Here is a 16,356-nt window from a genome sequence, read left to right as displayed (position 1 = left end):
TTGAGTAAACTCGGTGCTGCAGTCCATGGGGTCACAAAGAGTCAGACGTGACTTAGCAACTGAACCACAGCTATAAGATTTAAAAAGTTTTCTTCATTTTTTGTGTTTTTTTTTTTATGTATTATTTGTGTGAAAAGTATTATAAACCTATCACAGTACAGGACTACATAGCCGACGATGTTAGTTGGGTACCTGGGCCGACCTTTTAGACTTACAAGCGTGATTTCAGAACAGAGCTTGTTTGCGTGCAGGGGACTTGCTGTACCACATTTGGGGCCAAGTCGCCTCATACCATCGCAGACAGCTAACACGCTGTATTTGCTACTCCTACTGTGTCCCTTAGATGACCCTTCTCTAGGAAGACACTTTCCTTCAACTGAGACTACTCATGAACTAGGATGATTCTTAATCTGACTTCTTCTTGAGTCAGTTCGGTCCATTCATAATTTTCTATCAATGTTTTTGTTTCATTGAGGTTTTCAAATTTCACAGCCTACAACTTTTTTTCTGACACTCTATTTTGAAATAATTATAGCTTTACAGGAAGTTGCAAAGAAATATATGGGGACATCCTGGGCGCGCTCCTCCCCTCCTCTAGAAAGCCTGATGGCAGAAACTGCTGTCTCAGCTGACCCCTCCCCCGGGTCTTACAGTCGCTACTCAAAACATAACTAACCAACAAGAAAATGGGAAAAGGGATGGCCGGCCTCAAGGACTCTTCCAGGAGGGTGGACTCTTTAGATTATCATTAAGAAATAGATTAATAAAAGGGACATCGAAGGGGGCAAAACAAAGGTCTTAATACAGCTGTCTCAAGGATGGGTGGGCCAAAGGGAGGCCTTGCTGGTCTCCCAACATTAACGGGCCCTCAACAAGTCTGGCCTGTTTCCACCAGTTTGGAGGAAAGTAAGAAGCAGGAAGGCAGCAGGCACAAAGAGGAAGCAGACCTAGACTCTCTGGGGACAATGATCAGGCGACTTAATCAGAATAAAAGTTGACACTATCTTCAATAGTTGGGACATGGAAGCAACCCAAATGTCCATCTGCAGATAAATGGTGTGTGTATGTATATATATATGGAATATTACTATGGAATATTACTCAGCCACAAAAAGGAACAAAATAATGCTATTTGCAACAACATGGATGGACCTAGAGATTGTCATACTGAGTGAAGTGATTCAGACAGAGAAAAACAAATACATGAGTTGCTTTTGTGTGGAATCTAAAATACACAAATGAGCGTATTTACAAAAGAGAAATAGAGCCACAGGTGTAGAAAACAAAAGTATGGTGACCAGGGAGGAGGAGGGATAAGTTGGGAGACTGGGGTTCACACAGACACACCACTGCATATGCTGCTGTTGCTCCGTCGCTCGGTTGCGTCTGACTCTTTGTGACCCCATGGACTGCAGCACGCCAGGCTTCCCTGTCCTTCACTATCTCCCAGGCTTTGGTAAAATTTGTGTCCATTGAGTCAGTGATGCTGTCTAACCATCTCATCTTCTGTGGCCCCCTGCTCCTCCTGCCCTCAGTCTTTCCCAGAATCAGGGTCTTGCCCAGTGAGTCAGCTCTTCACATCAGGTGGCCAAAGGATTGGAGCTTCAGCCTCAGTCCTTGCAACGAATATTCAGGACTGACTTCCTTCAGGATCGATCAGCTTGATCTTGCTGTCCAAGGGGCTCTCAAGAGTCCTCTCCAACAACACATTTCATACAAAAAATAGATAACTAATAAGATAAATAATAAGATAATAATAATATAAAATAGATAACTAATAATGAGTATAGCACAGGAAACTCTACTCAAAACTCTGTAATGAACTATATGGGAAAAGGATCTGAAAGAGGGTGCGTATGTGTATACGTAAAACTGACGCACTGCGCAGCACGCCCGCAGCCAGCACAGCACCGCAAACAGAGCTCAGCTCAGCTCAGTCGCTCAGTCGTGTCCGACTCTGCGACCCCAAGGACTGCAGCAAACCAGACTTCCCATCCATCACCAACTCCCGGAGCTCACTCAAACTCATGTCCATCAAGCCAGTGATGCCATCCAGCCATCTCATCCTCTGTCGTCCCCTTCTCCTCCTGGCCCCAATCCCTCCCAGCATCAGGGTCTTTTCCAGTGAGTCGGTTCTTCTCATCAGGTGGCCAAAGTATCAGAGTTTCAGCTTCAGCATCAGTCCTTCCAAAGAAATCCCAGGATTGATCTCCTTCAGAATGGGCTGCTTGGATCTCTTTGCAGTCCAAGGGACTCTCAAGAGTCTTCTCCAACACCACAGTTCAAAAGCATCAATTCTTCGGCCCTCAGCTTTCTTTTTGGTCCAGCTCTCACATCCATACCTGACTACTGGAAAAACCACAGCTTTGACTAGATGGACCTTTGTTGGCAAAGTAATGTCTCTGCTTTTTAATATGCTGTCTAAGTTGGTCATAGCTTTTCTTCCAAGGAGCAAGAGTCTTTTAATTTCATGGCTGCAGTCACCATCTTCAGTGATTTGGGAGCCCCCCCAAAATAAAGTCAGCCACAGTTTCCCCATCTCTTTGACATAAAGTGATGGGAGCAGATGCCATGATCTTAGTTTTCTGAATGTTGACTTTTAAGCCAGCTTTTTCACTCTCCTCTTTCACCTTTATCAAGAGGCTCTTTAGTTCTTCACTTTCTGCCATAAGGGTGGTGTCATCTGTGTATCTGAGATTATTTATATTTCTCCCAGCAATCTTGATTTCAGCTTGTGCTTCATCCAGCCCAGCATTTCTCATGATGTACTCTGCATATAAGTTAAATAAGCAGGGTGACAATATACAGCCTTAACATACTCCTTTCCCAATTTGGAACCAGTCTGTTGTTCCATGTCCAGTTCTAACTGTTGCTTCTTAACCTGCATACAGGTTTGTCAGGAGGCAGGTCAGTTGGTCTGGTATTCCCATCTATTTAAGAATTTTCCACAGTTTGTTGTGATCCACACAAAGGCTTTTGCATAGTCAGTAAAGCAAAACTAGATGTTTTTCTGGAACTCTCTTGCTTTTTCCATGATCCAGTGGATGTTGGCAATTTGATCTCTGGTTCCTCTGCCTTTTCTAAAACCAGCTTGAACATCAGGAAGTTCACGGTTCACGTGTTGCTGAAGCCTGGCTTGGAGAATTTTGAGCATTACTTTACTAGCGTGTGAGATGAGTGCAATTGTGCGGTAGTTTGAGCATTCTTTGGCATTGCCTTTCTTTGGGATTGGAATGAAAACTGACTTTTTCCAGTCCTGTGGCCACTGCTGAGTTTTCCAAATGTGCTGGCATATTGAGTGCAGCACTTTCACAGCATCATCTTTTAAGATTTGAAATAGCTCAACTGGAATTCCATCACCTCCACCAGCTTTGTTCATAGTGATGCTTCCTAAGGCCCACTTGACTTCACATTCCAGGATGTCTGGCTCTAGGTGTGATCACACCATCGTGATTATTTGGGTCCTGAAGATCTTTTTTGTACAGTTCTTCTGTGTATTCTTGCCACTTCTTCTTAATCTCTTCTGCTTCTGTTAGGCCCATACCATTTCTGTCCTTTATCGAGCCCATCTTTGCATGAAATGTTCCCTTGGTATCTCTAATTTTCTTGAAGAGAGCTCTAGTCTTTCCCATTCTATTGTTTTCCTCTATTTCTTTGCACAGATCACTGAGGAAGGCTTTCTTATCTCTCCTTGCTATTCTTTGGAACCTTGTACTTAGATAGGTGTATCTTTCCTTTTCTCCTTTGCCTTTAGCTTTTCTTCTTTTCTCAGCTATTTGTAAGGCCTCCTCAGACAACCATTTTGCTTTTTTGCATTTCTTTTTCTTGGGGATGGTCTTGATCCCTGCCTCCTGTACAATGTCACAAAGCTCCATCCATAGTTCTTCACGCACTATCAGATCTAAACCCTTGAATCTATTTGTCACTTCTACTATATAATCGTAAGGGATTGATTTAGGTCATACCTAATGGGCTAGTGGTTTTCCCTACTTTCTTCAATTTAAGTCTGAATTTGGCTATAAGGAGCTCATCATCTGAAGCACAGTCAGCTCCCAGTCTTGTTTTTGCTATATATATACAAATCAACTATACTCCAAGCATAAACAAAGAAGGTAAAAGTGGACCACAGTGCCCCTCAGCTCAGCCCTCTGCTGGGGCCCCAGAGCCTTGTGCAGAGTGGACACCAGGGTCAGGGGTGGAGAGACAGGGTCCAGGAGTCCTCAGTGCCAGAGCCCTGCGCACGGTGGGACCGACACGGGCTGGAGAAGCCAGCAGTCGGAACAGCGGGTGAGAGGAGCACAGGGCTGCGGGCCATGGCAGGCTGATGCAGTGAGGACGCTTGGACGGCTCCTGGTGCAGCAGCCATGCCCCCTTTACCTGGTGGTTTATGATGTGGACATTATGCTGCAATAAGGGATGCGTCCCCTGCCTAGTATTATGAAACAAAGCCCTGTAGATGGACCCCAGTAGAGGCCACTGGGAGGAACGTCAGGGTCGATGGAATTAAGGTCGGAGTTCAGAGAAGCCTCGGGATGCTTGGACAGGCTTTATGTGACGCCACTGGGCCTCTTCCACCGGATTGTGCTGGGGGATGGGGTGGACGTGGTGTCCGGCTCGGGGATGTCTCTCCTGCCTGGTCTTGTAAAGCTCGTAACTCTGCCCTTCAAGCCGTGTTCACTGGACACGCTGAATGGGAACCAGTGAGATGACCTGAGCCACCCACCAGGGAGTAGAAGCTGGGGCGCCAGGCAGGCAGGTCCCTGAGCGATGCCCTGTGTGCAACCAAGACAGGGGCTCAGGGCAGCAGCCGTGGGCACCTCCTAGTGATGACCACCGGGACCTCAGACGAGAGAACTTCCATCTGCGTGGAGTTATCAAACACCTGCTTGTGTTTGCCTTGTTATCAGACACCCACTGGCACCATCCTGATGGCTGAAGGACGCAAAATGATCATGAAGGGCTTCCCTGGTGGTGCAGTGGTTAAGAATCCACTTTGCAATGCTAGAGATGCCAGTTTGATCCTTGGTCCAGGAAGATCCCACAGGCCACAGGGCAACTAAGCCTGTGCGCCCCAACAATTGAGGCTGAGCTCGAGAGCCCACAAGCCGCAACGAGAGAAGTCACCTCAATGAGAAGCTGGAGCACGGTAACCAGAGAAAGGCTGGCATGCAACAACGAAGATCCAGCACAGCCCCAAAATAAAACACATGAATTAAAAAAAAAGATCATGAAACCTGAAATCCCCCCAACGTCCAGGATGACATGGGGGCAGGCCTCGAAGGGGGCGGAGGTGCCCCGAAGAGCTCCAGCATGATGTGGACACACTTTCTACCGGGTGGTGCCGCCTGGGGAACACAAGGCCCGCCACCGCCCCCACCCCGCACAGGGAGCCTCTGTGTCCCCGGGACTGACCTCGGGAGGAGCTGCCGGGCCGTGCTGTCCCTGGGACGCGGCCTGACTTGCAGCTCTCCCCTGGCCAACCGAGAGCAGCTCGGTGTGCAGATGGCAGCCACATCCTGTCTGGATGGCCCTGCAGGCTGGCATGTGCTCTCCTTGAAGCGGGGGGAAGCACCGGATGGTAGGGGAAGTCCTGACATTTGGGTTTTTACCAACGTGTAGGCAGGCCAGAGACCTGGCCATCTGGTCGGGCAGGAGGCCCGTGGACCTGGCCTGTTACAGGGACGTCCGTGAAGGACGCGGCCCCATGGAAATCTCTGTGGGAATCTGGGGTGCGCTCAGGTAGGCATGTCGATGCCCCTCAGCACAACCCCGTCGCAGGCTCAGAGGCGACTGGAATCAGCAAGCGGATCCCGGGTTCTCACCTGAGGCATACACTTGGGACCCTGGGGTGGGCAGACCTGGGGGCGCTGCAGGAGGATGGGGTCCACAGCCTCAGAGGCACAGCACCCCGGGAAGAGACGGGGGTGGCTGATGGCCATGTGGCCAGTTCTCAGGGCTGGGGGTAGATCCCGATGGAAGCTGGCAGGTGAGACTGAGGCTGGGAGCCCGTGGTCTGCACTGGGGTCCTGATGGGAACAGACGCTTGGCCGGGATGGTGTCTGGCTGACCCAGACATAGACACTCAGAGCCCTGAGAAACCGGAAGAGGTGGGTTGCGCCAATCTGGGCGGCCAACTGCCATGGCTTCCGAACGAGGAGCTCTGTAGGACCCAGAATGTGCAGCCTGGGAGCACAGGTCTGAGGGACGAGGGGACCAGCTGGTAGAACATGGGAGGGGGGCACGCACGTGGGGAGCTGGCGGCGACCCCCCTGGACCGACACTTCTGTCTCCCGGGTGGATCGGGGGCAGCGAGGGCAGAGAGGATGCTGGCATCATTGTGCAATTCCTGCCGGGCTGGGGGTGGGGGGCAGGCCCTGTTCTTTCTTCCCCAAATCACTTCAGTTTTTTCCTACTTGATGCAACACCAAAAAGACCAAGTCTGCAATGACCAGGGGCAGAAGTGGGGGGGTTTCTTATGCAAGAAACTGCAACTGTGTTTTAAATTTTAATTTCACTTTTTATTGGAGTAGAATTGCTTTACAATCTTCTATTAGTTTCTGCTGTGCAATGAAGTGATATACACCGTATATCTCTTCCCTCTTGGACCTCTCTCCCACCCCACCCCCGACTGGAATTGATATAAATACACTTGTTTTTAGTCACTAAGTCCTGTCCGACTCTTTTGTGACCCCACGCACTACAATGCGTAAACAGGTAACTAGTGGGAAGCTGCCGTGTAACACGGGGGCTCAGCCCAGCGCTCTGTGCTGACCCCCAGGTCGGGGATGTAACTGTGGTTTTAAACCTGAACGCCTCCGGGCCTAAAGCGGCCAGTGGAGCCGTGCCGCCCCGTTTGGCAAACCTGGGCTGACAGCAGACATGGCTAGCCCTGCACTCGCCCGGAGAGGGGTGGACTGAGGGGAGGCATTCTCGGGGCTCCTATCCCAGCTGAAATCTAGACCAGCTTGTCCGGGAACCAGGGAGAGAAGGAACAGCAGCTGGGGGCAACGGGATGAACCCACAGGTGCTGGGATATGAGGAAGGAAACCAGTGTTATGCCAACACCCGAGAGAGGCTCAGAGCTGGCGACGCTGGTCCTCGTTTCAGCTTCACCAGAGGCCTGAGAGGTCAGGCCACCGGGCCAAGGCCAGCCCTTCTTTGGAGCCTGACCAGATGGGCCTGTGGGCCTGAGGAGCCTCGCCCTGGGGGACGTTCCCACCCAACGTGACAATGCACTGCGCTGATTCTAGCGAGGCGCACATACCGTTTGAATTTTACCATCGTTTTGCTGGAAGGGATCTGGTCGGTGACCCGAGAGTGGCCTGTGATACAAGAAAAAAACAAATAGTTGGCCTTTGTTCTGGCCCTTGACACACAGTCGCTAGAGCCCGTGGTATCTCTTGGGACGTCCCTAGCTGTCCAGTGGCTAGGACTCTGCACTTCTGCTACAGAGGACGGGGTTCCATCCCTGGTCAGGAAACTAAGATCCCATATCCTGCACAGAGTGGCAAAAAAAAAAAAAAAAAAAAGAATTAATTAAATAAGACCCTTTCATCTGTGAAGTAATGAGCATGCTTCGTGAGCTGAGGGGACGACAGGTGTCTGGGGGCCCCTAGGTCCTTTCAGGACGAGCGCTGGTCTCTGAAAGGAGCCGGCGTGATTAGAGGGTTGGCCCTGGCAGCCCCGCCCCTTGACCCCTGGCGGGGAGAGCGGCTGGGGGCTCAGTCCTGCGGCCGGGGTGTGGATGGGGGCCCCGTGGAGGGGCCAGGAGGGCTGTGTCCCCAGGAGGTCACGGACGCTCCATGGCCCCCCTCCCTCCCCTCCTCCCCCAAGCACCACATCCGTCCAGCTGTTCCCTAGTTGTGTCTTTTATAATAAAAAGGCGCTAGTGAGTGAAGCTCCTTCCTGGGTTCTGTGAGCCGTCCTAGGAAACGATCACAGCTGGGGGGCGGGCTTGGGAACCCCCTATTCACCGTCATAGTTGGAGGCGGTCTGGACTCGGTACAGGTGTGGGGACCGTCTTGTGGGGCTGAGTCCTTAACCTGGGGGTCTGACAGTAAACCAGGCTGACACTGTCAGAATAGACTTGGACTCCCCCCGACTGGGGTCCAGAGACTCAGAAACGTGGATGTGGTGTTGGAACACCCCCCACCCCCAACCAGGGGCTATGACAAGCAACGCTGCGAGGGCCATCTGTGCGCACCGTCTCGAGTGGACGTGAAGTTTCATTTCTTTTGGAGAAATGCCCAACAGTGTAATTGCTGGGTTGTGTGATACCCGCATGCTTAGTTTTACTGAAATGAATAAAAAGCCGCACGGTAGTCAAATGCGCTCTCACCATCCTTTTAATCTCCCGCTGAATCTGTTCGTAGGCCCCTTTCACTTTCCTGACGCTTTTTCATTGGTTTCGTCGTTTCGTGATCCAACTTGCCAGACTTTGATCATCACGTCCATCTTTCCAGGCAAGCCAGGGGCTGTGGTCCCTCCCGCATCCGCCCCGTCCCACCTCGTTACCTCTTGCTGTCGCTGGGCATTGCTATCGGCCCTTCATCGCTTGGGGTAAAGGCTTTAAACTCTCTGTTCCTGACTCCTGGCCTCCTGAGTCCTCGCCTTCACAGAGACGGTCCCGTGGGTGAGAGCGCAGGGCGGGCTCCAGGCCCCGCGTCCATGCCGGGGAGGCTGGCCCTGCGTCCTGCCCACGTGACCGTCGGCACCCCCTCCCCCTGCCCGGGGTCAGCCGGGGACGCTCACCCCACTGCGGGCTCCCGGGACAGGCCTGGGCCCTGGGCCGCGTTCCCGCACACAGTCTGGAGTCTGGTCTCTGGCTGCCCTTCCTCCACGGACAGAGGGGCCTGGTGGGGCCGCAGTCCACGGGGTCGCAAAGAGTCAGGCACGACTGAGCACTCACAGAAACGCACGCACATGCGGCCCTGCTAACAGTCCAGCCCCCTGGCCTTCCTCACACCCGTGTCTCCCCAGAGGGGCTCCTTGCAGACTCTCGAGGGCGGCAGACAGACCTGCAGACAGACGGGCAGGTAGCCCGGCAGGCAGCCCGTGCTCAGAGGCTCTGCTGGGCTCCACCCCGGAGCCTCTTCCTTCCCGGTGGGCGTCTGCCGGCTGCTCGGCTCTTCAGCACCGACCGGTAAGCCCCCCGGCCCCGGATCACCCCGGCGGGTGACGGCGGTGCGCGGGTGGCCGTGGCCTGCTGGGACCCTGGGGGTGCTGCTGTCCGTCTTGTCACCTGCACACTGACACACCTTCTGTATGTGCAAAAACACGGCCCAGTTTCACAAACGTGGACAGGACGCAGAGGCCGGGCCGCTCCCTCAGCACCCTCGGCCCCTGTGCTCTGGGGCCCATACGGGTCCCTGAAGTCACTTGGTGCCCGCCGTCCCCTCCAGGCGCTGACCGGCTCCTGTCCCGGGGGCGCACAGGCTGTGCTTCGGGGGACACGGACGACAGGGGCCCGTAGCAGGCAGGGACAGCCCCCCTCCCGATCTGCGGCTCTCACACGGGGCAGGGCAGTGGGGCAGGAAGCCTGATGCCCACAGTTGGGGGCAGCCCTGGGGTCCTGGCTGGTGGCAGGAAGGGGCAACCTCTGAGGAGCACCCACCAGGGGTTCCCCCCCACACTCTGTACCGTGGCCCACAGAGGCCCAGGCGCCTCTCAAGACGGTCAGAGTGACCCGGGAGGACAAACACTCGGGCGCTCAGACCAGGGGGGTTTCAAGTCCACATCATGCAGGAGGGGGACGGGTGTACCAGTGGCTTCTGCCCTCCTGGCCCGAGAGAACGGAAAGCCCCCAGTCCAGGGACAAGCGCAGCGAGGGAGGCCCCAGTCCTGGCTCAGAGGCCCTGCAAGGCCTCAGGGGCTGTGGTCACGCAGCAGCCCTGCAGCCAGGCCCCAGGTGTCCGCGCCCGAGACCTCACCCTTCCCTGAGGGCTGTCGGGCACCTCCAAGCAGCTCTGGGGACGGCGAGGCTGGGGGTCTTATCTGAGCCAACACATCTGGGGGCTCAAGAACCTCAGGGGGCAAGGTCTGAGAAGCACCCGGGGACTGAAGCCTGCTTTGCGGGTCCCTCACATCCCCATCCCCACAGCAAGCGGCTGGGCAAGGACCCCTTGCCACCCACTGGCAGCTTCAGGGACATCCCCCCCACCCACACCCAGGCCCAAGTCTCTTCCAGGCTGCAAGGATCCTGACACAGAGGCTGGAGTGGGGTGGGGGCCCCGGCGGCACCAGAGAACAGCCACTGGGCTGCTCAGGATCAGAACCCTGGACCTGCCGGCTGCTGCCTGTGTCCTGCCCTCAGCCTCAGAGCTGAAGGCTCCAGTAAAGCTGGGACTGGGGCCCCCAAGCCCCCCACCCAGGCTGCCTGGTGTCCAAGTGGCAGCAGCTCCGGCCGTGAGCTCACTCTCGGGTCCAGCACGTGTGGCCCAGCCTGGGGGTCCCTTCACAGCCTTCACGGAGGGGGCCCAGGGTCCCCAGGGTCAGCCCTGACCCCGCACATCAGCTGTAGCACCAGCTTGGAGGCCACGGTCTGTCTCACCCCTGTGCACTCAGCCAGGCCCCCCTCTGCCCACGGCACCAAAGCCCACGGAGCCCGCCCAGGCACCAGGGCCCAGCTCAGGGCCGGCAACACCAGCAGTGACAGAGGAAGACCCGCCAGGGATGTGGAGGAAGGAAGACGGGTTGGGGTAGGCCCATGGTGGGCGCTGTGGGGGTCTCAGCCCAACTGGTGGGCAAGCTCCAGGCTGAGGCCCAAAAGGCCAGGGGAGAAGAGTGCGGGTGTGTGTGTGCACGTTGGCGTGTGTGTGTGAACATACGTGTATGTGCTCATCAGTGGGTTGCATGTGTGCACGCAGGCATGTATGCACATGGGGTGTGTATGGGTACACGTGGCTTTGTATGCATACGTGTGGGCATATGGCTGTGTTTGCATGTGTATGTGCGTGTTGAGGAGGGTGGCATTCCAAGCAGAAGAAACCAAATGTCCAGCTGCTGGGAGGTGTGGGGCCCTGTGCCAGGAACGAGCACGCCTGAACGTCCAGTCTGGGGAGGGGTGGCGGGTCAGCTGTGGCCTCAGACTGGAGGAGTGTGAGGGTGTGATAAAAGGAAGACGGGCAGGCGACACGGGTGTGCACGGCGCCCTCTCCCTTCCAGGCTGGTGCATGTGGGCGGGCGGGACATACACACCCCACCACCCAGGCCTGGCCCTCCCGCCCCCTTGCCCACAACCCCGAAGGCCACCTGTCCCGTCGGCCAAGCTGCAGGTGGAGGACGGCTGCCAGCCCGCGCCAGGTGCGCCACCAGCTGCTGACCAGCCTTGAGTGCGTGTGGGGCCGTGTGCACTCGCACGTCTCCACCCTGCAGCAGCCACCGGGCCCTCAGGCTCGATACACAGCTCTGACCCTTCCTCGGACCTTTGCCCCGCTTGCCCCAGCTCAGACGTTCTCCTGGGCCTCTGTTACCAAGCTTTGACTTTGCCAAGTTCTAAACTTCTGAATATGTTTTCATATTCACTTTTCTTTCTGCAATATGTGCTCATATTCACTTTCATTTCTGTTTGCAAAGTGGACCTGCTCGATCCCACCTCTTCCTTGTACACACAAGGCCAACAGCAAGCAACACCACAACGCCCTAACACACACACACAGCATCCTAACACACACACAGCGACCAACACACACACACACAGCGACCAACATACACACACACAGTGACCAACACACACACACAGCGACCAACACACACACACAGTGACCAACACACACACACAGCGACCAACACACACACACAGCACCCTAACACACACACGCACAGCGACCAACACACACACAGCGACCAACACACACACACAGCACCCTAACACACACACGCACAGCGACCAACACACACACACAGCACCCTAACACACACACGCACAGCGACCAACACACACACACAGCGACCAACACACACACACAGCACCCTAACACACACACGCACAGCGACCAACACACACACAGCGACCAACACACACACACAGCACCCTAACACACACACGCACAGTGACCAACACACACACACAGCACCCTAACACACACACACACAGCGACCAACACACACACACACACACACACACAGCGACCAACACACACACACACACACACAGTGACCAACACACACACACAGAGACCAACACACACACACACAGCAACCAACACACACACACACAGCGACCAACACACACACACAGCGACCAACACACACACACACACACAGCGACCAACACACACACAGCATTCTGTTTCCAACTTCCACCCTTGGCTGTTGTCTCTGTCGCCTCGCGGTCCATTTGCAAAGTGACCACGAAGTGTTCTTTACTGAATGCCCCAGCATCACGTGAACCATAGCTCCAGCCTCTGCTGTCAGCTCTCACGGCCACTGTAACTGAGCAGGACCCGAGGGGGCTTCCCACAACAGAACTCCCCCCCGCCAATGTCCTCCACCTGCCTTTTGTCTGTAGGAAACTTTAGTCAAAGGATAAATTTAATCAGAGAAACAAGAAAATGTAGAAACAAAGAAAAAAGTCAAATAAGACAAAATAATAATAGTTTAGCCACTAAACAGAGTCAAGGACCTTTAGTTCCTCCTCCAGGGCTGAGCTATATCCTTTGAGCTGTTTTGCAGATACTGAGCTTCCCTGTGGCTCAGATGGTAAAGAATCTGCCCGCAACACAGGAGACCTGGGTTCAATCTCTGGGTCGGGAAGATCCCCTGAAGAAGGAAATGGCAACCCGCTCCAGTATTCTTGCCTGGAGAATTCCATGGACAGAGGAGTCTGACGGGCTACAGTCCAAGGAATCACAAAGAGTCGGACACAATGGAGTGACTAAACCCCCAAGCCCCCACCAGGTGGAGGAAATTAATTGTGTGCTGCCTACCTGCATGGAGACCCCAGACCCATTGGAACCAAAAGGTTGATGATGCTGACTCCCTGTTACTTCACCACCAACCAATCGGAAGAGTGTCCACAAGCGATCACCCTCCCCACAACCCCGTCCCTCACCCTGGAAGCCTCCGGGGAGTTCGGCCTTTTGAGCACCAGCCGCCTGGACTCCTTGCTCGGAGCCTGCAAGAGCCGCCGCTCTTTCCTCCACCGTGACTCAGTGTGGGTAGACTGGCCGGACTGCACACGGGCAGGTGGACGCAGGTCTGGTCTGGTAACACCAGCAGCCTGTCTGCTAAGCCGGGGCCACGTCATCTCAGGTCTGCAGCCCATTTGTCACCACAGCACAAGCTGGCCTACGTGACTAATACGGGAAAAGGTTTTGACTGTTGCCACGGCAGAACACCAAAATGAGCACACACCCAACAGGTCGCCCGGACGCCGGGCGGCACGCTCTGCAGCGCCTGAAGCAGGGCTCAGACTGCCTGGGCTCACAGCCCCGTCGGGGCGTTGGCTGCTGTCCCCAGACCTGGCTCCATGCCACCTGTGCCCCATCCTTGAGAAGGCCGGCCTGGCTGCGTCATCTTGATGAGAACAAAAGTGAGTCACATGACTAAGACTAGAGTCAAGGGCAAAACTCCCCAGCGGCAGTGGGCGGCAGTGGGCAGGCACCCCAGGTCCCACAGCAGAAGTGTGGGCCCAGACAAGGCTGAGGGTCTGGGGACAGCAACACGACGCCACTTTTCAAGTCAAAAGCTGCAGGACCAAGAAGAGGCACATGCCAACCTGACGTGTCACCAGCTGGTGGCCTGGACCTGGCATGGCCATAGCCACAGGTGGGGCAGGCGGGGATGTGTTCTGTGTGTGAGAAGTCATCTGGTGGGCAGGCAGCCCTGTGGGAAGAGGTAAGGCTAGGTGCCGGGCAAACACAAAGACTGCAATCCCCCACATCCAGTACGGTCACTCAGGGTCACGTGACTGTGTTCCGACCAGTGGGATTGCAGGGGAAGGGAAGCAAGCTACTTCCCACCTGGTCACCCCTTTCAAGGTGACCTTGGAGGCCACAAGTTTCCAAAAAACAGAAGATGAGGAAGAGTTGGTGGAGAGATCTGACAGAATGTGGTCCATTGGAGAAGGGAATGGCAAACCACTTCAGTATTCTTGTCTTGAGAACCCCATGAACACTATGAAAAGGCAAAATGATAGGATACTGAAAGAGGAACTCCCCAGATCAGGAGGTGCCCAATATGCTACTGGAGATCAGTGGAGAAATAACTCCAGAAAGAATGAAGGGATGGAGCCAAAGCAAAAACAATACCCAGCTGTGACTGGTGATAGAAGCAAGGTCCGATGCTGTAAAGAGCAATATTGCATAGGAACCTGGAATGTCAGGTCCATGAATCAAGGCAAATTGGAAGTGGTCAAACAAGAGATGGCAAGAGTGAATGTCGACATTCTAGGAATCAGCGAACTGAAATGGACTGGAATGGGTGAATTTAACTCAGATGACCATTATATCTACTACTGTGGGCAGGAATCCCTCAGAAGAAATGGAGTGGCCATCATGGTCAACAAAAGAGTCCAAAATGCAGTACTTGGATGCAATCTCAAAAACGACAGAATGATCTCTGTTCGTTTCCAAGGCAAACCATTCAATATCACAGTAATCCAAGTCTATGCCCCAACCAGTAACACTGAAGAAGCTGAAGTTGAACGGTTCTATGAAGACCTACAAGACTTTTAGAACTAACACCCAAAAAAGATGTCCTTTTCATTATAGGTGAGGGGAATGCAAAAGTAGGAAGTCAAGAAACACCTGGAGTAACAGGCAAATTTGGCCTTGGAATACGGAATGAAGCAGGGCAAAGACTAATAGAGTTTTGCCAAGAAAATGCACTGGTCATAACAAACACCCTCTTCCAACAACACAAGAGAAGATTCTATACATGGACATCACCAGATGGTCAATACCGAAATCAGATTAATTATATTCTTTGCAGCCAAAGATGGAGAAGCTCTATACAGTCAGCAAAAACAAGACCAGGAGCTGACTGTGGCTCAGACCATGACCTCCTTATTGCCAAATTCAGACTTAAATTGAAGAAAGTAGGGAAAACCACTAGACTATTCAGGTATGACCTAAATAAAATCCCTTATGATTATACAGTGGAAGTGAGAAATAGATTTAAGGGACTAGATCTGATAGATAGAGTGCCTGATGAACTATGGAATGAGGTTCGTGGCATTGTACAGGAGACAGGGATCAAGACCATCCCCATGGAAAAGAAATACAATAAAGCAAAATGGCTGTCTGGGGAGGCCTTACAAATAGCTGTGAAAAGAAGAGAAGTGAAAAGCAGAGGAGAAAAGGAAAGATATAAGCATCTGAATGCAGAGTTCCAAAGAATAGCAAGAAGAGATAAGAAAGCCTTCTTCAGCGATCAATGCAAAGAAATAGAGGAAAACAACAGAATGGGAAAGACTAGAGATCTCTTCAAGAAAATTAGAGCTACCAAAGGAACATTTCATGCAAAGATGGGCTCGATAAAGGACAGAAATGGTATGGACCTAACAGAAGCAGAAGATATTAAGAAGAGGTGGCAGGAATACACAGAACTGTACAAAAAAGATCTTCATGACCCAGATAATCATGATGGTGTGATCACTCACCCAGAGCCAGACATCCTGGAATGTGAAGTCAAGTGGGCCTTAGAAAACATCACTATGAATAAAGCTAGTGGAGGTGATAGAATTCCAGTTGAGCTATTCCAAATCCTGAAAGATGATGCTGTGAAAGTGCTGCACTCAATATGCCAGCAAATTTGGAAAACTCAGCAGTGGCCACAGGACTGGAAAAATCAGTTTTCATTCCAATCCCAAAGAAAGGCAATGCCAAAGAATGCTCAAACGACCACACAATTGCACTCATCTCACACGCTAGTAAAGTAATGCTCAAAATTCTCCAAGCCAGGCTTCAGCAATACGTGAACCATGAACTTCCTGATGTTCAAGCTGGTTTTAGAAAAGGCAGAGGAACCAGAGATCAAATTGCCAACATCCGCTGGATCATGGAAAAAGCAAGAGAGTTCCAGAAAAACATCTATTTCTGCTTTGTTGACTATGCCAAAGCCTTTGACTCTGTGGATCACAATAAACTGTGGACAATTCTGAAAGAGATGGTTAGGGTTAGACCACTGATCTGCCTGTTGAGAAATCTGTATGCAGGTCAGGAAGCAACAGTTAGCACTGGACATGGAACAACAGACTGGTTCCAAATAGGAAAAGGAGTACGTCAAGGCTGTATATTGTCACCCTGCTTATTTAACCTATATGCAGAGTACATCATGAGAAACGCTGGACTGGAAGAAACACAAGCTGGAATCAAGATTGCCGGGAGAAATATCAATAACCTCAGATATGCAGAT

Source organism: Bubalus bubalis, chromosome 5, assembly GCF_019923935.1.
Source record: "Bubalus bubalis isolate 160015118507 breed Murrah chromosome 5, NDDB_SH_1, whole genome shotgun sequence".
Taxonomy (NCBI): Eukaryota; Metazoa; Chordata; class Mammalia; order Artiodactyla; family Bovidae; genus Bubalus; species Bubalus bubalis.
The sequence above is the reverse complement of the archived record's forward strand: the minus strand, read 5'-3'. Positions refer to the sequence as shown.